Source organism: Tachypleus tridentatus, chromosome 3 (assembly GCF_004210375.1).
Source record: "Tachypleus tridentatus isolate NWPU-2018 chromosome 3, ASM421037v1, whole genome shotgun sequence".
Lineage (NCBI taxonomy): Eukaryota > Metazoa > Arthropoda > Merostomata > Xiphosura > Limulidae > Tachypleus > Tachypleus tridentatus.
In genome coordinates, this window is record NC_134827.1 from 7,856,661 (window position 1) to 7,881,293 (window position 24,633).

General features: G+C 33.7%; 1 protein-coding gene across 1 annotated transcript in view; it reads right to left on the reverse strand.

Annotated features, from left to right (window-relative positions):
* LOC143246289 (putative G-protein coupled receptor CG31760) overlaps window positions 1-7,758 on the reverse strand; it is a 121,686-nt gene extending 113,928 nt beyond the window's left edge. The window contains exon 1 of the mRNA XM_076492758.1: window positions 7,547-7,758. The gene's annotated coding sequence lies outside the window, so the exon portion shown is untranslated. The remainder of the gene's footprint in view (window positions 1-7,546) is intronic.
* Window positions 7,759-24,633: the final 16,875 nt, after the last annotated feature.

Below are 24,633 nucleotides of genomic sequence, written 5' to 3' on the forward strand. Positions count from 1 at the left end.
TTAACCAGTGTAAGAAAACTTAATTAGGTACCATGAACTTCATTCTTAAGAGTTTTTACCTAGTTCTAAGCCGATATTAAAACTTCAATTGGTAAAACTGCGAAATTTGTAACGTAGTAGTAAAATACTTAATGGCTCATTTGTCATTTGTTCTACAACAAATGACGTTAATGTAATGTACACATTTATTTCTATCACTCATGAAGTGGTTGTTAAGTACAAAGCTTCACAAAGGACTATCCGTGCTCTGCTCACCACAGGTATCGAAACCATAGCATACCGCTATGCCACTGGGAGATATTCATTATGAAAGATCAAATGAATGACCTGGTTGTTTATACATTTAATAGAATGAATGTTATCCAAGTCATTCACTTCGATCTTCCGATGAAATATATATAATGTCGCCACTTAAATCTCACTAAAGAAAATAGTATTATTAAAAAACCAGATAGCTTCTAGATACACGGGCAGCTCGTTTTAAATATCTATACTGACAGACTGTCACCGTCAAATCTTAAGTATGTTTATTTGACTGCGTTAAAAAGATCACCTTTCAATTTTGCAAATATTTTGTTTTACTAAAACCCAAAGTAACGCAGTATCATTCTAAAGGTTTACTTTATTATAGCTAATGAAAACTTTGAATGAAAAAAAAAACAAGTATTTTTACATCAAATAACCAATTAAAGAGTAGTCACTTGTTAGATCTGTAAAAGTAAAATAAATAAAAATTAATTAAAAATTAAATATTCCTTAAAACCAATCCTTGTTTCAAACACTTTGTTTCATATGGACCTGTAAATATATTATCTACCTTACGAACCCTAAACACTGTCGAACTGATGATAACGGAAAAGGCAAGTATTATATTTATAAAGTTTAAATCCACTTACAATCCAATAAGCGCTACGTTACTGCAGTTTTATAAATGTTAGAGATTGATTTTATGCGAATATTTAAAAAACGTGAGGTGAGTTGATAATGTTGTATATTTTAGACGGTACGTGTAACACTGCAAAACAAAATTATTGTTCACTACTTTAATTTTAGTCACCTGATTTATTAAATTGACAGTTTAAACATTTTTGTAAAACTATGAACAACAGTTAAGCCACTTGAACGTTGAAACCGATAAAAACACAAACATTATGCAATTTTTAAAGCCATATTCGGACTTCTGTGTAAATCGTACACTTTTACAGCTATGGAACAATAAATTCTTTTAAACATTTGACTATAATTGTTTTATGAAGTTTTCATGTACAGCTCTTCTTTTCGTCAGTAAAAACGGTATAGTTTAGTAGTTAGCATTACTAGACTGTGAATCTAAATATATAAGGCTGATATCTCTTTGCTGCTAAAACGTTCTTTGTACTATGAAGTCAGGGGTGTGTAAGAATGAAAGTAAAATTCCCCTATTAGATAAGACAAAAGTAGCCCAAGGGTTGGTGGTGGTGATTGTTGACTAGCTGACTTTTCTCTTGGGTATCAGTTTGAAAGTACGATCACTTATGCACAGGTGGACATTGTGTAGCTTTGCAAGCGAATTCTATATACAGCAGTAAAAATGGATCCTTGTCTATTGAGTTATTTAATTAAACAAACCTGGTTACGTACTCGTAGGATAAGTATTTTATGAGACAACTGGAGTTATACAAACTAAAGAATGAACCAACTATTGCTGTTATATCCTAAAATAATAAACAAATTATGTGTTTGCAAAGGTTTTATTGCTCAAATATTTATTTATAATACAACAGGTTTTTCCATGAAATGGCTCATTTTGTTTCAAGAGTTAAAGTTTATAATAATATTTTCTTACAAACTTTTATATTCTCAAAGAAATTGTACGTCGTGCTTATGGTATTTTATCATTCTCATGTGTCATTTCAGTTTTAAATCGCGTCCCAAGTGGTAGATAACATAGATTTTCCATAACTTTAATGGCGTGAGTGTATACTAAACTGGTCGTTATTGGTATACATTTCAGCAAATTATATGTAATATGAATGATCGTTCGAAATCCTGGGAAAACATTCAATCTAGAAAGCAGACTGGCATTAGAATGCATGATAATAAATATTTTCGTCATTAAACGTCAGTATAAGTAGCTTGGATAAGATACATCATTAATACAGGGTGAAGCAAAAGTAACTCACCCCAAATGGTAGAATGCAATATTAAATATTTACAATTAATTTAATTTTCCTGGCAGTACTTAACAACCTATTTCTTAATAATCTTAACTTACATTATTTCTCAGGGTTTGGAACAAGTTACTTTTGCATCACCCTGTATATTAATAGCGAACGCCTTCCAACCCCTTTGCCCTCACAATGTGTTAGTACTAGTAGAACTTTCCTAATTACTAAGTGAGCCAATTTCACACACAAACACCACGTGTAACGTTTATTATCGTCATCCAGTCTCACAAATCAACACGAGAGGATTATAGATACATGGGTCTTGTTCAAACAAGTGTTTGTAACATCCAGGTCTAGATTAATGATGCTGGGTGCAGGTACAGGTGAAAGCAAACTGTCAATATAAAATATATATTACATTTCTCGTAAAGGCTGAAAACTATAATAAAAAATAAATTTACCTTAAAAAGAAGGTACAAATCATCTCTTTAAAATTTCTGACAACGAAAAATCATTTTGTGATCCCATTATATTTTAATCGTTGTGAACTAATATCAATTGAAATACTAAGCGCTCTTCTTCTTACAAATTGAAATATAACTGTACTTTCTGTAAGATTCATCACAACAATTGGAAATTAGTTTAATAAATCTCACAAGATTAATGCGAAATATATTTTCTCTAAAGGCTGATGATCACAATTGTTTGTTCTTTGAATTTCGCGCAAAGCCGTCCCTAATTTAGCAGTGTTGGACTAGAAGGAGGCAGCTAGTCATCACCACCCGCCGCCAACTCTTGGGCTATTCTTTTACCAACGAATAGTGGGATTGATCGTCACATTATAATGCCCCTACGCCTAAAAGGGGCGAGTATCTTTGGTGTGAGAAGGATTCGAACCCGTGACCCTCGAATCACGAGTCAACTGCCTTAACAACATGGCCATGCTGGCCCAATATCTAGTAATGATAAAATATTTTTTAGATATTAGGCGTAATTAAAATTACTTTGGTAATTTTCAACTGCTGTTCTTTCTAACATCTTGGTAAGATCATTATATAAAACAACTCTCATGAGATTCTAATATAAATATTCTGTTTTAAAAATCATAATAGGTTTATTTAAGAAATTTTCAACGGTTTGATTATTTTTCATAAAAAAAGGACAAAAACGGAAAATTTGTGGTTTAAGTCAGAGTTAAGTTTCATATACGGTTGTTTTTTTCTGTCATATCACGAATGTTTTGAAGCGTGTAAAAATATAATGTTTTGCGTATCTTTAATGATTAAATATAATTTATTTGAAACGTTTATCAACTTTCTTAACTATATTTAATACTCAATTCTTCAGCTGAAAACTGTATAATATTAAACGTTTATTGGCTGCCCAATACTCAAAAATAAGTTACAAAAGTAAAAGTATGTAAAACATTTGTTGTCTTGAAGTTCTGTTAAAATTGTCGAATCTCGTTTGAAAATTAGAATCACAAACATTAATTGTTTACACTTCTGCACTAAATAAACACAAGTTTAACTATTCTGAAGTAATTGTTTTCTACTTATTTCCACTACACATAAATAAACATTTAATTCAACTCGTGGCCTGGCATGGCCAGGTGGTTAAAGCATTCAACTCGTAATTCGAGGGTCTTGAGTTCTAACTCTCGTCGCATCAAACTTGCTCGCCCTATCAGCCGTGAAGGCGTTATAACGTGACTGTCAATCCCACTATTCGTTGGTTAAAGAGTAGCCGAAGAGTTGGCGGTGGGTGGTAATGACTAGCTGCCTTCTCCTTAATCTTACGCTGCTAAATCAGGGACGAATAGCGCAGATAGCCCTCGTGTAACTTTACGCGAAATTCAAATAAAATATTTGAGCTTCTTTTAACAAAAGTGCCAAAAAATATTCTGGCATCCGTCCTTTCTAGTATATCGTTAACAACTTTGCTACTCAACTTTCTTCTACAATACCTGAATTTTATTTCGAGAACAAGGGGTTAAATATAACTTTATTCGACCTGTCCAAATATCTGTCACCATTTTACCACCCGATTATCTACATAACAGCAAAATCTAAATCTGACAACAAAACACTAACTTTCTTCTATGTCCTGATTTCTAGGACAAGTAGATATTTGAACACATCCCCACAACACACAGTAACTTTTATGAAACACAATTCTTGACAATGCCTGAATCTACTCATTACTATATGATTTCCTTTCTGTCACATTTTTAATAAATACCAAATTCTCATTTCGACAACACAGCGATTATTTCCCAGTTATCATACTCTCCTAACACAAGATTAATGTTCCTCTAAACGCTATATCTGACACTTGATATCACACCAACTACAATTTTTTCCACCTCTCATCTCATAATGAATGAATTCCTTTTGAACAACGTAGAGTTTCTTCATTATATTCAATCCCCGATAATACATTTCGACAACACATTAGTCCCTCTTTCTACAACCTTTCATAATAAGCATTCATTGGTTTGAAAACATAAAAGATAAATTCTGTTATCCAATCTTTCGTTACAGATAATTCTCTTTTCAACCATCTGACACAAACAGTTTTTTTCACTTGACACAATTCTTATGCCAGTAGCACTATAACAATTTTCGACACATGATTACCTATAATACCCAGACCACATTACGAAAACAAATAGCAATCATTTTGTCATTCAACATTTCACAATTGCCGAAGTTTATTCAAGATGTTATATAGCTAACGAGGTGTTGTTAAATCGTTTTCTTGAAGAAACATCGGTTTACGTTTCACGTAAAGGACTTTTAAGTTTGTTTTACAACATATGTAATTTTTAATGATTTCACACATTAATCGTTCTATTATTTTATTCCTTTATAAGAAGAAGTTCCATTAGGGAAAGAGTTTCTTTGAAGTTAAGTACAAAACTGCATAATGTGCTAACTGTACATTTGCCACCAAGGGTAGAGAAACAGTTTCTAGAGTTGTGAGTCCGTTAACGTATCGTTGTGCCACTGGGAGGCATGAATAGAGTTAAACTCATTTTACACTTAGCGTGGGAAAAAAAAAAAAGATTTTTGTTCATATTTATTCTAAATGTGTGTCAATAAATAAAAAATCACTAGATCCACTATTTATATTGTCTCGTGCAACAATAGAAACGAGGCAATGACACTAGTTAATAGAACTTCGTGAACAATAGCAACATAAAGTGTACATGTTTAAGTCTCCGAAAAGCGTTGAAAAGCAAGTATATATTTGCATAAAATGTATCTTATAATACAACTATAAATATGAAATGTTTCAAATCATTAAATAATTCGTAAGTTTATAATCAGTTACTAATACAGTTTATGATAATCTTAATATATCGGCCTGGCATGGCCAAGCGCGTAAGGCGTGCGACTCGTAATCCGAGGGTCGCGGGTTCGTGCCCGCGTCGCTCTAAACATGCTCGCCCTCTCAGCCGTGGGTGCGTTATAATGTGACGGTCAATCCCACTATTCGTTGATAAAAGAGTAGCCCAAGAGTTGGCGGTGGGTGGTGATGACTAGCTGCCTTGCCTCTAGTCTTACACTGCTAAATTAGGGACGGCTAAGACAGATAGCCCTCGAGTATCTTTGTGCGAAATTTCAAAACCAAACAAGCTTAATATATTATTATTCAATTTATCTAAACATTTCTAATAAAATTTTGATATACTATTTATATTTTTACTCATGTTGATATTTTTGAATTAAGCACAAATCTGCACAATGAGCCTTCTGGGATCTGCCCAGTATGGGTATCGAAACCCAGTTCTTATGGGTGTGAGTCCGCAGACATACCACTGTGCCACTAAGGGGCTGCTCATGTTTATGTTGATATTTATCCATAAACGTAGGAGCTTATAACTTTAAATTCTGTGTTCGATACGTGTAGTGGGTACTACGCACATAGCCTGTTATGCAAATTTGTGCTTCAAACAAACTTGACGTTTGTAGGGTAGACTTCAGTTAAACAATCCCCTTAAAACTAAAACCAAAAATTAGAATGTATTTCATCAGCTGTAGTGTGCTAGTGTCTAAATATCTTGTTTGTGTATTGTCGCATTATATCACAATGATCAAACTGCTGACGACAGAGAAAAATCCACAAGTTTTGATTTTTTTTTAAAACACTCATTAATCTGAACGTGACTGTTTTGGTCAAAATATAATATATTACAATAAGAATTATCCCTAGATTCATGAGAACAGAGTAGAAAAGTCATTGTAGTTTTGAAACGAACAGTATTTTGTTTGAATAGAATTCTTATAGTAACTGATTTATACCCATTGACATTGCTTTTTTTAATAAATATATTTTAGGTGTAGTAATAATAAAATACCCCCATCAACTAAATTAACCCTTCTTAATGTGTAGAATTTGCTCCAGTCTCTTCACACACAAATAAAATATAAATATGTAACATAGTTCACAAATATATAGTGCTCAAGCTATTCTTATTAATAAAGTGTCTATACATAGTCTAACCAATAACAAATATGGCATATCAGCAGGAAAAACAAATTTCTGTGTAAAGTGCACTCTAAACGTACTTGTATGTGCGTAGCCAATGTCAAGAGTAAAAGATGTTTACTTTGTTATTAAACATACAAAGCCATATTTAGATCATACCTGTACGACAACTTCTTTGCAGTGATTACCGACGCATGTTTACCTGTGAAATATTGCGACCTTCAAAGTCTATTGAAATAATTTAGAATACATTCATATGTATATCACCTTTCCATTGGAATTACTAAAACCTGAGTGGCTTTTTCGACCAGTGATCCAAATATGATTTTTATTTTAATATTTGAAATATTTGATATCGAATGACAATCACACGAACTCTATCTTGAAGTTCAGTCGCTTTATTGAGATGAGATTAAACGTCCACCTGCTCCGAATAAGTGTATCAAAAATAATTAATCAAGTATTATAATTGTATAATAAAAAACTTTACTTTGAACATATACCAATTAGGTTTTTCTAAACAACTAAATTAGACGTTGCCGGAAGCTACATAGTCAAGTTTGTTTATTTTTTTCCGGTATGACAGTATCCTTTCCTTGATTAAAGTATTTAGTATTCCAGGATGATTCAAAAAACAAAGAATAGTTTAATTATTATATAAAAAAAGATAACATATTTTAACTGTTAAAAAAACACACATTAATACCACGATTCTTAACAAATTAAGTATTTCACTTTAGGTGTATAAATCAGTTAAGATAGTTACAAACACATATACACACGCTTCTTCCTATTGCCACTTCACAACGAGGGGCTTTTCTCTTTCACCCTGATGAGAGCTAGTGGAAGTGGTTGGAGTCTTTTAAGCGTGATTGTTTAACTGAATACGTGTTATTTGAACTTACCCTATACGAACGCTGGTCTTCTGAAGGTGAGGTGTAATCCTGTTCTTTAATTCTAGAATTTCGTCACAGATTATTATAAGTATTTTGATCGGCCATTAATACTTGAATAAATTTCATAGCATCACATGATTTCAGGACTTGCAGAGTCGTCAGAACTCCTTGGTGGCCGTCGTCGAGAAGAGGGAGCCTGCCTAGTGTTGGGATGCGCCTGCCCAGCTCGCTCACATCTTCAAAACATTTCAGATCGATAAACGTGCGGGCAGGTCGACTAAGGCTTACGTCAAGGGAGGAGGGGGTATCAAGGGGATAGTGAAAACTTCTCGAACCATGACGCGAGTTAAGGCAAAAATAAGAGGATGCAGAAACAGATTATGGTAGCGATTGTATGTAAATTAAATGTAAATGTACTGTTCGGGTTAATAATATATTATGTGTACATATAAAAAAGTAGTATGTGTTCATATCTGTCGAAAAGGTTACCCAGCCCACACAAAGGTCTAGTTTTGCTGTAATGTTACACTTTGGAGAGAGACGTAACTTAATACACACAGTTTTATTGTGAATAAATTTTCAGAATGACAAAACATAAATTTTATTACACTTCTCGCTAATTGTTACCTAATTGCATGATAGATTGTATTTGTGTGTTCTCAAACTTTCTTATACATTACAAAATATGGAAATAACGTAAACATTAACAGTAATACTACAATTACTGGAAACCAGGTTCGAAACATTTTGATATGATCATACTATAAGCCCCCCCAAGTGGCACAGCGGTATGTCTGTGGGTTTTGATACCCGTGGTGGACACAACACAGATAATCCATTGTGTAGCTTTGTGCTTAGCTTCAAAACAAATAAATCATACCATAAGAATCTTTGTTATCTCTGTTGAAGTTAAAGAGATTATTTATTAATATTTCCTGCCACTTATCAGGAACCATCAGTAATCATTTCAGTTGCAAAGAAAGAAAATTCAGAAGGTTTCTCATCTAGACTTATTAAGTTCGATTTTAAAAAATAAGACTATATACATATAAGTTCTATGCAACAATACGCTATTTTATTGTTTTTCTAAAAAATGCTAATTCTATCAGTAATTATAAACGCAAGTATACTACAAAATTGATAGAGCGTAATAGACGTGATTTATACGCATGTCTTAATAACAACCTGAACTTGCAAGAGTATTACACGTGTTTAAATTTCCTATCCGTTCTTTGATTTTTAAGTTCTGTGATATTGCACTAACTCTGTCCTCTCATAAAAAGTAATACATGTTACATGAGCGTTAGATAGCAGTCTAGTGGAATAGAGTTAAATGATTCAACCTACAAGAGGAATTAAAGGATTCGTCAGCAGAGTTAAAGAATCCAAACTACAAGTAGAGTTAGAGGATTCAACCTACAGGCAAAGTTAAAAACTCCAACTTACAGGTAGTGTTAAATAATCCAACCTACAATTAGAGTTAAAGGATTCGCGTGACACAAAAGGCAAGTAAGAATTTACTTAAAATATGTCATTCTAATGGAATAAAACTTCAGCCTATGACAGTGACATCTGTTTAACCGTATAAATACTTAAATAGTATTTAAGCTTTTGTATCCACCTTTTGCTGTATGTTTTTGTTTTGTTTTTACTAAAATTAATGATCTTTGACCTGATAGATATGCATAACGGTTAAATTATGTGAATTTGCAATTGTAACTGCATTATCTAATACAAACGGTAATGGTAATTTTCTTATGATGAAGTACATAAGAGGTCAACAGAACATTCCATACAAAAACTCTCATCTAATCACTTCTGTAATGAAGTCTCAGTTATTTCACTCCTCGTTTCTGCTTGTAAGTATTCAATATCGGGACTTCTACTGGTAGTTTTAGTATTTCGCAGTTAAGTATTTTAATTGTCTAGTAGCTCTGAATTAACAATTGTTTTAAAATTCGCGCAAAGCTATTGGAGGGCTTTCTGCGCTAGCCGTCCCTAATTTAGCAGTGTAAGACTAGAGGGAAGGCAGCTAGTCATCACCATCACCTATTCTTTTACCAACGAATAATGGGATTGACCGTTAGATTATAACGCCCCCATGGCTGAAAGAGCGAACCCGCGCCCCTCGCATTACGAGTCAAACGCCTTAACCTACTTGGCCATGCCGGGTCCTGAATTAACAAAGTGTAAGCAATAAACATAAGTCATCTCATTGAAACCAAATAATAACTGTTACCTTTATAATTTAATCTGAGAGTATCACATCGAATGGGAGTTAAGAATTTCTAACCAGAGCACATTGCTTTCATTTTCCCTACTTATGTTACATGAATGTAGTATCGCAGAATAAGTGATTTAAAATAACAATATTTAAAGTTATTGGATTACTGTCAACATCATATATCCTCTCACTCTTCAAACGTTATGAAAGGATATTTTATGTTAGCTTCCACTTACTTTTTCATGATGATCATTAAATTCTGAATATGTTGCTGTTTTTTGTTGGTTATTTTTTTCGCTTTTAAAATCACAATTACTTATTGTGTTCATACATTCCATTCCTGGTTAAATGTTTGTTTTTGAATTTCGCGCAAAGCTACACAAGGGTTATCTGCGCTAGCTACCCCTAATTTAGCAGTGTAAGACCAGAGGGAAGGCAGCTAGTCATCATCACCCATCGTCAACTCTTGGGCTACTCTTTTACCAACGAATAGTGGGATTGATCGTCACATTATAACGCCCTCACGGCTGAAAGGGCGAGCATGTTTGGTGTGACGGGGACTCGAATCTGCGACCCTCGGATTACGAGTCGACTGCCTTAACCGCCTGGCCATGCCGGACCTGTTTGTATCACGTTATTCCGCACGGTTAAAAACAAATGGATTTTTTACAAACAGACATAGCTCTGATAGTACTTCTTGAAGTCTTAACTTTTATTACTTCTTTTCACGTTCTTTCCTGTAGATTAAGATATTTCCGTTTACAGCACTTACGTGCTTCTATATAATTATCGTACAGCACCCGCACGTAAGAAATTTACCATTTCAAAATTCCCCCACCCGTTTATCATGAAACTAAATGCAGTGTATTGTGCATGATTTCTAAAGTGTAGAAAATACGTATATCTTTTAAATTACTTCTCCAAATTGTACCTTTTCATAGTGTGTGTGTATGTTTTCTTATAGCAAAGCCACAGCGGGCTTTCTGCTGAGTCCACCGAGGGGAATCAATCCTCTGATTTTAGCATTGTAAATCCACAGACTTATCGCTGTACCAGCGGGGGACCTTTTTCATAATGCATCTAAAAATTAATGCACATATATCTGTATGACAGTAGCAATAAAGACTAGTAGGTCGTTTTACTGGTTCCATACGCAATGACAATAATAAATAGATACGTATGCAAGTGATTTCTTTGATCGATATTGCGGTATTCATATTCTGATTGGTTCATATGACTGCGTATAACTATATATTGGTTACACACAGGAAGGAAAATAATTATTGGCTGCGGCTGTTCTAAACAAATTTGGTAACTTATGTGCTCACATACCACAAGGTTTGGTCTGTTTTGAATTTCGCGCGAAACTCGAGGGCTATCTGCGCTAGGCGTCTCTAATTTAGCAGTATATGACTAGAGAAAAGGCAGCTAGTCATCACCACCAACCGCTAACTCTTGGGCTACTCTTTTTCTAACGAATAGTGGAATTACCCGTAACATTATAACGCCCTCACGGCAATAAAAAAAGTGTAAGATAAACGTGTGAGTGAAAATCATCTTCATGTCGGTCATCTTGGTCCATTGCTTGTGGTTATACCTGAACACATCGAAGATTGTGAGAAACGTCTATGTGAAATCATCTTATTTGATATTAACTCTTTCCCGTTCAACCCAATATATTCTGCTTGAATAAAGGTCCCCCAATTATAATATATTTTCTTTAAGGCTTGATAACAGATTTTCCATGGATTTTTTTTCTTCCCAAAACGAGGTTTCGGGTAATATACACAACCTTTATCAAGGTCTGAATAATATTTCATTTATTAATACCAATTTTTATCTACCAGGTATGAGTTTCTAACATGAAATATATGTAGTGTTAAGATACATGAATTTCATGTTTTATACAGAGATACAGTTGAACGCCACTAATACAGTCGACTGTTGTTTCAAACTACCTGAAGGAGAAAGTAATTCTCAGAAATATAAGAAAAAAGCACAATCAAAAATGAGTGGGTGACTTAAACAGATGTGCACTAAACGCCTACGTGTACATTTATTCGTATCAACGTATTCACACAAAGATTTATAGTAAAAGGTGTAGGAGTCTCTACAAACATACTGTGTACAACTTAGCCACCGTTACTGTGGAAGAGTATCATTTAGCTCGTTGATGGTTGAGTCAAAACTTTATATGAATGCTTGTTAGTAGTTTCTTTACTTGACTTTGAGTGCTCAAATCGCAATTTGCTGATCAAGGGATCGAAACCCGAGCCAGCATGCTAACCCTATCGAGCCAAGGGGGAGTCGTAATGTTACAGTCAATTTTTTTGTAAAAGAGTAACCGAAGAGAGTGAAACATGCTACATTCATGTATTTTTTGCTTAGCAACAGATTGAATGGAAAAAACGTAATGGAATATAACGAAGTTCCTGAAACGGAAGTAAGCTTTCTAAAAGCTCTGAGTTTTGCATACAAAAATTATAATTTCACTGAAAACAAGAGTCAAAAGAAAGTTTTCTCTTATGAGCTAATTTTCTTTTTCTTTCTATCTCTCAATTTGTTTCTTTAAGACCTTTAAATCCATTGCAAGTGGATAATTTAAATATAACAGTGATCTGAAAATTAACGCTAAATACTTGTTGTCAGTTAGGATAAGATATTAGTTGGTTTGTATATCTAATCAACTTAATGGAACTATTTACATAGTCGAATTGTCTGTTCAGACCTCACAGTTTTCCTGCAACACTTGAATTTCAAAGAGAATTTTCTTAATGTACAAAACGTGTTTGACACGGAATCACTTGTAGCATAATGTAAGAAGATTTTAAACACATCTTTATAAGATTTTAAGTAGTCATGCCATATGTATCATTGATCAAAATTCTTGAGAATGTATAGTTTTAGACTGGACATAAGTGGTATTAATACACGATTTCACATTACGCTGCCCATGTGAAAACTGCTGCCATTCTGCAGATACGCACTCGCTTACTAAAAAACAAAAGATTGTGGCAGATATTTAGTTTTTAAAGAGTGTGTGTGTGTGTGTGTGTGTTTTTCTTATAGCAAAGCCACATTGGTCTATCTGCTGAGTCCACCGAGGGGAATCGAACCCCTTATTTTAACGTTGCAAGTTTGTAGACTTACAGCTGTACCAGCGGGGGACAGTTTTTAAAGGAAAGATCTTACACTTTTCTAAACTGAGATGTTCAGGAATATTTTTACCCAATATGTTGCATAAACAGTTTTTAAAATGTGCTTATAAACCCAAGGGGTAAACTTTCACACTCAAGAAGTATATTTTACTAAAGTTTTAAGATATCATACAGAAAAAAACAACACCTCAACTTGTTTATTACGAATTTCGCGCAAAGCTACACAAAGGCTATCTGTGCTAGTTATCCTTAATATAGCAGTGTAAGACTAGATAGAGGAAAGGCAGCTATTCATCGCCACCCACCGCCAACTCTTGGGCTACTCTTTTACCAACGAATGGTGGGATTGACCGTCACTTTATAATGCCTCCACAACTGAAAGGGAGAGCATGTTTGGTACGACGGGGATCGAAGCCTTTGTTTCTTCCTGTAATTAACCTTAAATGTGCAATACGTTTGCTGATGGATTTCTGAATGTTCTCGAAATGTTCAACACATGAAAGACGCTGTGAGGCATAATTTTATTTCTTTGTCATTTAATTTAAGCTTTTTTAACGTTCTTGAAATGCTTGTTAAGGTTTTGTAGAAATATACTCACCTACTCGACGTGACGTCACTTTTCATTACATCGCGAGTCTCAGAACAGACTTGGGGTTAGCACTATGGCGCGAAGCTAGGAAATCAAAGGTTTACTCTATGGCACCTTGATGTACAGGTATAACGTGTATTCCTCCTAATGGCGCGTGTTTTCTTTGCGCTTTTCGTAGTCTTCTTCCTACTACATTTGGACGTTTCTGAACTATTTAGAGGATAATTAGCCGTGGCATGAAGGAAGCAAAAGCAACAATGGCGAAATGTCTCTGTTGTGGCCATTCAGTTAGAGTTATAATCGATATATAAACACTGCTCTTACCTTCCTTCAACAATAACAGATATATATATTTTTGCTTTAGAAACTGATAGAAGTTATCCTATAAATAGCCCTCTAGTGGCTCAACGATAAGTCTAAAGGCTTATAACACTAAACTATAAACGCGATTTCAATACCTGTAGTGGAGACAGTACAGGTAGTCCATGGTTTAGGTTTATGCTTAATAACAAATAAATAAATGTATTCCTATAAATATATATGACACTGCGTTTAAATAATTAAATGCACGTATTTTTGGAATAGACACTTGTGTCTAGACATTATTGAAACTTAATTAAGAAATATTTGGTTCGCTTTTCAACACGTGTTCCAATTAATAGAAGTGAGCACGTATGTATACATGGTTAGATACAATTTAGCTCTTAACATTAATCATATTTATTGGTCCTCTCAGAAATCATCATGCGTCCCATTCCATGCCAAAACATTTAGTTGTTTGTTTGTTTTGAATTTTGCACAAAGCTACTCGAGGGCTATCTGCGCCCTAATTTAGCAGTGCAAGACAAGAGGGAAGGCAGCTAGTCGTCACCACTCATCCGTCAACTCTTAGACTACTCTTTTACCAAAAAAAGTGGGATTGACCATCAAATTATTATAGCCCCATCGGCTAAAAGGGCGAACATGTTTGGTGCGACGGGATTCGAAACTACGACTGTCGGATTACAAGTCGATTGCCTTAAGTACTTGACCATGCCGTGCCGCATTTAGTTGTATCAAATGAGTTTTATTCATTTAAGAATACTCAGAGAGAATCTGATTTTCAAACTTTTACAGGCAGATTTTATTGACACAATATGAGGCTATGTATTAATATTATTACACTAAGTTATGGCACGCAAGTTTTTAATTGTAATGTTGTTGTTTTTTATCTTTTAATCAGAAATGCTGTTTTATGTTGTCTGAGCTGCACTGAATGAAATAATAAGACACAAAATACAATGCGAAAGATAAGATGTGATGTAGAATAACATGTCACAACATATAATATGTACGATAAACTGTAATGTGTAGTAACATGTCACAACATATAATATGTACGATAAACTGTAATGTGTAGTAACAAGTCATAACATATAATATGTACGATAAACTGTAATGTGTAGTAACAAGTCACAACATATAATATGTACGATAAACTGTAATGTGTAGTAACAAGTCACAACATATAATATGTACGATAAACTGTAATGTGTAGTAACAAGTCACAACATATAATATGTACGATAAACTGTAATGTGTAGTAACAAGTCATAACATATAATATGTACGATAAACTGTAATGTGTAGTAACAAGTCATAACATATAATATGAACGATAAACTGTAATGTGTAGTAACAAGTCATAACATATAATATGAACGATAAACTGTAATGTGTAGTAACAAGTCATAACATATAATATGAACGATAAACTGTAATGTGTAGTAACAAGTCATAACATATAATATGAACGATAAACTGTAATGTGTAGTAACAAGTCATAACATATAATATGGACGATAAAGTGTGGGATAAAAAGTTACAACGTATAATCTGAACGATAAGTTGTTATGTGTAATAACAAGTCATAAGATGTAATGTGAACAGTAAGTTGTAATGTGCAATAACAACTCACAATATATAATGTGAACTATAAGATGTAATGTGTAGCAAGTTACAACGTATAATGCGAGCGATAGTTATAACTATCATGGAACTGACGGTAAGATCACCAACTAAAGTCAATATTTTATTTTTGCTGCATTAAACGATTATTACTGCTTAAGCATACCTTCTGAATTATAAAAGACTGAGAAACGAGATTTGATAAATGTAATTTATACTAAATGACCTAACTTTTGTAATGTAAAATCAAATTATGAATGATATCTCTATTTAACAAACACTGATTTCTATTTTATTTTCAGATTTATGTCTTGGTTTCATATTTTGATACTATTACCCGAACAACACAAGTGGTTTTCTTTATCTGATCCCTAGAATTAGTTGTAGTCCAAAGGTTAGTGTGCCGGGACGTAAATATCCAACTAATCATGGTTTGCAACCAGTTCCCGCATATATATATATATATATGCGCTCTGCACTTCTGGGTGGATGTTCTATAAGATTGACTGTCAAAACTCACTATTCGATTATAATTGTCTGTAGGAGATGTTGACTTTTTTTCGAAAATTTCCTGCAATGGACTTTAGTGGCGCTATTGCGAAATTCTAGAAAAATGCGCCATTTGACCGAGAACTAGGTTTTAACGCTTTCTCGTGGTTTTGTTGCAAAAGCAGACGATGAAGTCAGGATCAGTTGAACAGTAGTGCACATTTCATCATGGAAATTATTGTCTGGTAGTATTTTCGAAACCTTTTCCATTAATTTAATTACATCTATTCAACGTGAGGGACAACAACTGTTACCGAGTGTTGTTCAAGTGGTGCGTAAGGAATGATAGTAGTTGCACAGAGAAATCGACCAAGATTCAGTCGGAATCATCGTAATATCTGACGTCGGGAATTTTCAAAATTAATGTTAAACAACGAATGGAAGTTACAGTTTGCCAGGAATTTGGAACGAAATGTGTGACTTTCAGTCTTCCCAAAGGTCAGTAACTATAAAAGTATGTTAGTGAAAAAATATTGACAGTGAGAAACCGACATCTGAGAAACAGTTACATTCACAAGATGTCATGGGACATAAAAACAGGGTAACAAAGATAAAATATTGATATTGTGACCTTTTTGGAACATAGATATCCATCATGATAAATTTAGAAACAGAAGTTGTAAAATTTTCAAAGTATTCAGTAAATGTCAGTGCTACAATGCTAAAAAAAACAGAAATAGTCAACCGATCATAAGTCAGCTTAGGAGAAATATATCAGTAGACTGGTAAAATATTAGAACTTCCACCTGATGCTACTATCAGAAGTAAAAATCTTATAATTATGCTCGAACGTTACTGGAATCTTTCCAACAAATTAAGGAGACACTTGATAAAAGAATAGTGTCTCAAAGAAACAGTCTATGCATCTTATGGAATCGTCCTAATCTGTAGTAAGTGACTGATTGAATGAAATAAAAGCACAAAGCTTGACAAATGGTTATCTGCGCTCTGCCCACCACGAATAGCTACAATCCATTCGTTATATACAAGACTTGGTGAATCAATATGAAAAGAAGAAAATTTTGGACTAGTTGGTTTAGATGAATTAAGAAGAAAATTTACAAAAAATATTGCATTGTCTAAACCAGTAATGTTATACAGAATAGCATATGATAGCAATCAGTCAGTTGATATTACAAATGAAGTGAAAATAAAAAATGCACGGTCTGTAGCTGCTATTCTACAAAAGCTTCCAAGATCCTTTATCTTCTACACGTAGCATGAGAAGTGAATAAACATAGCAGGCAGTTGACGGAATGCAAGGCAATTCTTTGCCACATATACAAAGAGATGACTGGAGAGTGGTGGACTGTAGTAACTATATAGCAAGCCAAAATAAATGACAGAATACTCTTATAATCTAATGATCCCGAGTTACTTTAAGACTACCGAAATTTAAATGGCAAACCGGATTTAACGCTTTGTAAACATTTTTCAATGATTGTAATAAATATTTTTAAGAGTACCTAAATTCAGTTGTCAATGAAAGAAATCATGGTAAGGAAATGTACCTATCAACTACTATATGTATTGAAGACCTCGGTCCAGAAATCACCAACTGATTCCCACCAGACATTCCAATTCTTAGTTCTGACTTCTTCAGTTTCACCCAATCAGTGAGCATACTAAAATTGCTCCTCGTCGTAGTGATAAGTTTAAAATAAAATTCAAAGTACAGTTCAGAATATCCACACTTGACAACCCTGACTAAAAGTATGTTTTTACTCAATATCGTTAATTAAAAGAGATGACAGTGAAGTTTGTAGAACATTCTACTTTTTATTATTAAAAAGATAAATCATTTGTGCCATTAAGAGAATCTGATCATCCAATCTCAAGAAAATGTTTGTGGTCACAACTGCGTACTTATTCCGATGTTTGGTCCCAAGCTTGATGTTGCAAATCATAGCTTTCAGATTGATGGACTTCTTCCCTCAGTTGCACATATAACAGATATTTAAGAAGATGTCAATGTCAGATTTTTTTGTTTATTGTTGGTTTTGCTACGGGCAAATTCGCGTGACCACGAAGGATAAAGTGTTTGAACCATCTACAGGTCTGATACATGCAGTCGAACTTTGTAAGATCCGAAAATATAAGTCAGATAATGGCACTAAATTAAAAAATGAAACTCTGGCTCAATTTACTGATGATGGACTTACTTATCGTTTTATCATAGTTCTGTTCCTGTGCCTTGATGTTGATATACCATATATCTCTATACTACTTTACAGCTTGGTCAATACTGCAGACCGATATATATATCAATATTAAATAGAGCAATTCAACATAAAGATATGAGCCATAATAAAAAGGGTGAAATACTAAAACATAAAGCTTCTCCTTTTTTGTTTGTTTGGAAATTTCGCACAAAGCTACTCGAGGGCTATCTGTGCTAGCCGTCCCTAATTTAGCAGTGTAAGACTAGAGGGAAGGCAGCTAGTCATCACCACCCACCCCCAACTCTTGGGCTACTCTTTTACCAACGAATAGTGGGATTGACCGTCACATTATACACCCCCACGGCTGGGAGGGCGAGCATGTTTAGCGCGACACGGGCGCGAACCCGCGACCCTCGGATTACGAGTCGCACGCCTTACGCGCTAGGCCATGCCGGGCAAAGCTTCTCCTAAAACAGTTAGAAATCTCACTGAGAAACAACAAGACTTCAAACAAGTATGCATTGAATCAGTTAAACCATTGATTGCAATAGTATCAAACTTGAAGTTGAAAGGCGTACTCCTTGATTTTGCTCCCCAGTGGCATAGCGGTATGTCTGCGGATTCACCCTGTAAGAAACCGGGTTTCGATACTCGTGGTGGGCAGAGCACTGACAACCCCTTGGGTAGGTTTGTGCTTAACTTCAAAACAAACAAATCATACCATAAGAATCTATGTTGTAGTTAAACAGTGTGTTTTTCTTATAACAAAGCCACATCTGGCTATCTGCCAAGTCCACCGAGGAGAAGGAGTTAAAGAGACAATATTTTGAATATTTCCTATCACTTGTCAGGAACCATCAGTAATCATTTCAGTTGCAAGAAAAGAAAATTCTGAAGGCTTCTCATTTAGTCTTATCAACCTTGATTTTAACGAAATAAGACTATATACGTATAAGTTCTATGCAACAATACGCTATTCTGTTGTGTTTTTCTGAAAAAAAATACTAATTCTAGCAATAATTATAAAAGCAAGTAACTACAGTACACTACAAAATTGATAGAGCATAATAGAAGTGATTTATACGCATGTCTTAATAACAATCTGAACCTGCATTAGGTGATTCAAGAATATTACACATGTTTAAACTTCCTATCCGTTGTTTGTTTTTTACGTTCTGTGATATTACATTAACTCTGCTCTCTTATAAAAAGTCATACATGTTACATGAGCGTCAGATAGCAGTCTAGTGGAATAGAGTTAAATGATTCAACCTACAGGTAGAGTTAAAGGAATCAATCTTCAGATACAGTTAAAGGAATCAACCTTCAGATAGAGTTAAAGGAGTCAACCTACAGGTAGATCTAAGGAATTCAATGTACAGGTAGAGTTAAAGAATTCAATTTACAAGTGTTTTTAACCTTCAAATAAAGTTAAAGAATTCAAACTACATGTAAAGTTAAAGAAGTCAACCTGCAGGTAGAGTTAAAGAATCCAATCTATAAGTGGAGTTAAAGGATTCGACGTACAAGTACAGTTAAAAAAGTCAACCTGCAAATGTAGTTAAAGTATTTAACCTACAAGTGGTGCTTTGTGCTTAATTTCAAACAAACAAACTTCTTGGTTTACCTAATGCGACAAATGATGAAGAGATTAAAGGTATGCTTGACCCTGTCTGCTTGTACCTCAATGAATCATTGACAAGTGTATCTACAAGTCAAAATATTTTTTTAAAAATCAGTTGATTTCCAGATTTTTATTGGAAAACATAGTAGGAGTGAAAACTTTTATTTTCAGTCGATGAAATGTGCTGATCGATAAAACCGATATTGTACAGAAAATTCCGTGCGTTTAGAAAAGGAATATTTTGAGACATTACATTACTTATTAGAATCCATGTCACATGGAACTGAGGACCACTACAAGAGTTTCACACTGTTATGTGGCATTCAGTAAAATATACAGTGTGATGTATGTACATACTTAAATTTAACTTTGTTCGCAGAATGTAGTTTTGATGTTGTGATTGGAATTGATAAAGTATAAACACAATACTGTGTGCTGTGTGTACATAAATTTAAACTTATGTTCGTTTCCACAATGAGGTATTGATCTGTAATGTTGTACTGTCATTCTCAAACGGTGAATGTTTTAATATTGAATAATATGCCGATTTACAACCCTTTATATAATATTTTTATTCAAGGTAAATGAAACAAAAACTACTGATACATACAGACCATCCTTGAAGGCTATAAACTTGAATGGTGAAAAGACAATCCATAAGCTTATTGTTACTAGAAAGGTTCGACATATTATTCCGTGCAATGAACACATCCAAAACAGAAGTATATATATATATATACGCTGTCTCAAGTAACATTTAGTTCTCAGTGCTTTATTTTCTGTTTGACATATATGTACCTACAAAGGGCTCACTTGCTTTCTTTCTTTTTGTTATATTCTCGTTATACAGATAGCAATTATTACGCAAGTGAAAGTGGACAAACCTTAAACATGTAATCAGCCCTTGTTATCAGAAACTCATGAGCTCCGTAATATCATTGTGAGGCAGGATATAACTTGTAACTGTCCAATAGCAACTTCATACTACAATACCACTTTTACACCTTTTGAACCATGTTGCTTTTATTCTAAGGACTCTTAAATAATTTTAAGTCACAGTATGCTATTGTGAGGTCATTATGTAAATAACTGCCACAGCAAGGGTCTTGATATGAAACAAGAGGCTAGAACTCTTTAAATAAGAGTAAACATCAAATACCTTGTCAACGACTGGTGTTCTCTGAAAAGATCAAGAACTTGTGAATAGTTAAATAAAGTAGAAAGGAAAACTATTTATTTGTTGGAGTGTTTTAAAATGTGCCTTACATACTTCAAGCCTTACATGCACCCAGAAAAGGCTGTAGCTAATTTAAACTTATTAAATATATTTTTCTCTGCATTTTATAAAATATATATAATCTTCGACCTTCCATTCATAATTTGTACAAAAGAAATCGCTCGCCATTTCAGATTTTTAACTATAAAAATCCGTGGAGCATGTTTTTTTCTAAGTCTGACATTTTATACATATTTATGTGAAAATGATAGCTCCATATCTGTATTAACGTCTTTCAGGTGTTTACAAAACACTATAAGGAAAATAATAATAAATTAGGATGTTCTGTCTGGATCCAAGAAATAGATATTTGTAGAATTCGAGTTATGCTTAGAGAAAAAAAACAAGCTTGCAAAACATAACCTTCGGATCTAACTATTTTGATCATCTATGAAGATTATTTTTATTAGATCGATGTATTAATTCATAATTTCAGTTTTACCAAGAGCAAATTTTATTTTGAAAAAGCTTGGCATGGCTAGGTGTTAGAGCACTCGGTTTGCAATCTGAGGGTCGCGAGTTCAAATCCCTGTCACACCAAACATGCCCAACATTTCAGTTGCGGGAGCGTTATAATGTGACGGTCAATACCACTACTTGTTGGTAAAAGATTAATCCAAGAGTTGGCGGTGGGTGGTGATAACTAGCTGTCTTCCCTCTAGTCTTACACTGCTAAATTAGAAACGGCTAGCGTAGATAGCCCTCGTGTAGCTTTGCATGAAAGTTGAAAACAAACAAAAAATACTTTGAAAACCTTGGATAAACTGAGAATCATGTTGGTTTCTCTGATGTCTCAAAGAAGTAGATTTATCATGTCATTGGTATTTTTTCCTTTATTAAAATATAAACATATATGATTGATATTAGTACAGTTTGTTTTTTTTGCCAAATTCCGCGAATTTTTAAGCCAATGATTTACCTAGCTATCAAAACGAAACTCTATTGTCAAGATGTATGAGCTGCGTTAAAAATTTAAGTTGACTTACATAAGCTGAATGCACTATTACTTCTGTTCAATAGTTATCAAAAAGTACTTTTTAGCTAAGTGCACTTTTGTAAAGCAACATGTGGTTACTGTTATTGTTACGATATACCATATTGATATACAAATTATAGTACTATGCAATAAGATAAGAACATGTTATGCGACAAAACATACAAGCTGTCATTATATTTCAGTTATATTGATTTGAAATACTTGACGGTTACATCACAATGGAAATGGTTCGCAATTTTTTAAAACAATGGATATGTATGTTTCAATTAATCAAACTTTTTTATTTAATACTCCATAAAATGTAAGTTTACAAACGATTGTTGAAATTGTAGTTTAGTGCAAAGATTATATAAAACCTCAGTTTCATATTGAGACTACAGAGTATATTAAGAAAAAACAAACTTAACTATACCCGCTTCTCCATGAAAGTTAATGTGGTGACAGAAATGCTCAAGGGCTACTGTGTACTTATACTATGAATTATTAAGTAATTATTTAACATATAATTAAATATCAAACCTTGTGGAGTACAGATAATTAGAGTTTTGCATAAGTTACATATTTGGTCTGTTTTCCAAATTATTAAGTGACATCAGAAGTCAAAACAACGCGTAAAATCGAGGCAACGTTCGAAGTTTTGATCCCTATTAAAGATGCTGTAGTTTTCATCACAGGGTTTTGGATATTTCCAGTTCCTTTGTGTGTATGTGTGTGTGTGTTGTTTTTAATTTGCAGTTTTATTTGCAATATATACTTGTATGTTACATTTCTTTTATCTTTACAAGTTTCATGTTATTTGAACTTTAAATGACTAACAAATATTCACATAGATTTTTTTATCGTTATGCTTTCTGATAATTAATCAAGCTGACTTTATGATTTTTATGAAATATTTATTTATAAACAAATCCGTCAGATACTTACTATGAAATTAATAATTTTGGCGACATAAGTACAAAAACTGTTAAAAGTCTAAAGGTTTTTTAAAAGAGAGAAAACCCATGAGTTGTCAGTAGATGTTGTTGGCTAATTGCCATCCCTCTAATGTATTAATTTAAAATTAAGACGACTATATGTTTCATACAGCTATTTATGTAGCTTTGTACGACAATTCTTGAAGAAAAAACTTCAGTTACCCTGAAACCTTAAAAACCTTTTATCTTATAAAAATAAACCGTTTTTTTAGAATAAACTTTGAAAACATTTTCATTTTTAAAAATTAACCGTTTTTAGGTCAAGTCTAACTGAAGTAGGTTTATTTCCCCGAATAGGTTTTGCAGGCTGTCCGGAGGAGTCACTTGTTTTTAATCTCTCATCACGCTATACAGTCAGTCCGTGCACACTAAAATGACATCACGTGACTTCAGTAAAACGTGCGCTTATCATACATCAAGAGAAGAATTATGTACTATTTAGGCTCCCACATTAGTACAGCGGTAAGTCTGGATTTACAACGCTAAAATTAGGGGATTAGATTCCCCTCGGTAGACTCAAAAGATAGCCCGATGTCGCTTTGCTATAAGAAAACACACACACTGAAGGCTACAACACATCTTGACATATGAACTTCAAAAGCAAGAAATAAAAATATTTGTTATTTTTAGTTTTATTTACTCTTGAAACAGAACACTTTCGGGGACCCTGAGGAAGTACATATAGCTATTAACATATATGCTAATAACAGCGCGAAACAAGGAAGGTATAAACAATACCATTTCCAGATTTTGTTTATTCATGTAAAGTACATCTCAAACTCAACAACATATAATTCATATGTTCTAATTGACAAAGAGGATAGTTAGTGATGAAAAAAACCATCAACCTGATGAACATAGCAATAGAAAACTACAAATACGACCTTATTATTACACCGAGGAATTACTGATGAAATAAATTCATCAGTCTCTCCAGTGAAATGAAAAACGATTGCCCTTTCGTGATGAACGCATAAGTGATGATGAAATAGTCACGTCCACTTCTACCAAAATACGACTTCTGTGTTTTGGTCGGGATGAAAAGCATTAACTGATGGAGCAGTTAAATCTGTAATGAAGATATCGTGAAAATAAGAAGTTAACAACTTAATGAATCAATTATATATTTTACTGTACGGCACCATCAATCATATATTTTACTACGTGGCGTCTACAAGAACATAAACAGAAAATTTTATAAATAAAACCATTTACCTAATATTGAGACAAGTCTACATTTGCATCATGAGAGAAGTAAGTGTGAAATACTCGGTGAAACGTCAAAAAAAAAAAAGGAAATATCCGCCAGCTTTTCCACTTTCCTGGTTAGGGATAAATATATGGATGATAGAATTACATGGAACAATTTATGAGTATTTCTTCGACCATCTATTGACAGAAATATTTGAGTCATAAAAGAGAGATTGGTAAATATATACATTTCGCACTCTAAAGAGAACCAACCCTAATAAGCATAGTTCACAGACTCCATGATAAAGCTAGCTTTTCTGATTCGTTCATCATCGGGATTTAGGTCTTCGAGACCGATCTGGGAGGGTCAGGTACGTGTTAGACCTCTTTCTTTCACCTAAACTG